A 1,299-nucleotide genomic window follows, 5' to 3' on the forward strand; every position below is an offset into this window, starting at 1 on the left:
TAACCCCAAACTCGCTCAAAAATTTGTTCACTTGATCCCCATTCAAAGATGTTCCATGATCTACCATTAACGTTTGTGGAATTTCAAACCTATAAATGATGTGATCACGAATAAATTCTATAACATTCTTCTGGGTGATCTCTTTCAAAGGTACCGCCTCTACCCACTTGGTGAAATAATCGGTTGCGACTATAATAAAAGTATGCTGTTTGGACGATGGGGGATAAATCTTCCCTATCAGATCTATCGCCCAACCCTTGAACGGCCAAGGTTTAATAATAGGTGCCATCTCTCGCGCTGACGCCCTTTGTATTGGACCATGCTTTTGGCATGCTAAACAACTTTTGCGTACTGAACGCATAGTTCTCCCATCTTTGGCCAAAAATATCCACTCCTAATAATTAACCATCTCATCCTTTGGCCAGCTTGATGAGCTCCACATATCCCTTCGTGCACCTCAGCCATGATCGTCTTGGCTTCTTGAAAACTTACACACTTTAGTAATACACCATCAGAGCGTTTCTTAAACAACTCTTCATCTATTAGTGTATAGTTTAGCAAACACAGCTTCATTCTCTTACTAATCTCTCCATTAGGTTCCTTAAGGAACCTTTTAATATCTGTTCCCCAATCCATTGCATCTCCATCTTGTATGCAGTGAAGTTCAATCTTTCTTGCCCTTTTTTGAGTCACGGGCAATATGATTACATACTCACAAGTAGACTTTCAATTCAAAACCTTTGAGTGTCCTAAGGCCATTTGGGCTAACTCATTTGCCATGTCATTATATATCCTATTAACGCATTGAAGTTCTACTTGGTCGAATTCTTCCAACAACTCTTGGGCGATCTCATATTGACTTATAATGGAATCACTTTGACATTTAAAATCATCAATCAATTGGTGGATTACCAATTGAGAATCGCCCCTAACAATCACATTTCTTACTTTCATATCTATCATTAGTTCTAGGCCTACAATTAAGACTTCATATTCGGCCTGATTGTTGGTGCACATTCTGTCTAAAGTGAATGCGAACTTGTACCAAATCCCTAAAGGATTAATTAACGCTACTCCTACTCCTGCATCTTTAGAGATTTTTGACCCATCGAAATACAACACCTAAGGTTTTAACTCGAACGAATTGATTTCTAGTTCAATTTTTTTAGGCATGTCAAGGCATGGATTATCGGCTAGAAAATAAGCCAAAGCCTGATTTTTGACTGCCTTTTGAGGTATATATTGTATCTCAAATTCTGATAAAGCTAGTGTCCAAAGGCCTACCCTTTGGTGTAAAAT

This window comes from Olea europaea, chromosome 10 (assembly GCF_002742605.1).
Source record: "Olea europaea var. sylvestris chromosome 10, O_europaea_v1, whole genome shotgun sequence".
Lineage (NCBI taxonomy): Eukaryota > Viridiplantae > Streptophyta > Magnoliopsida > Lamiales > Oleaceae > Olea > Olea europaea.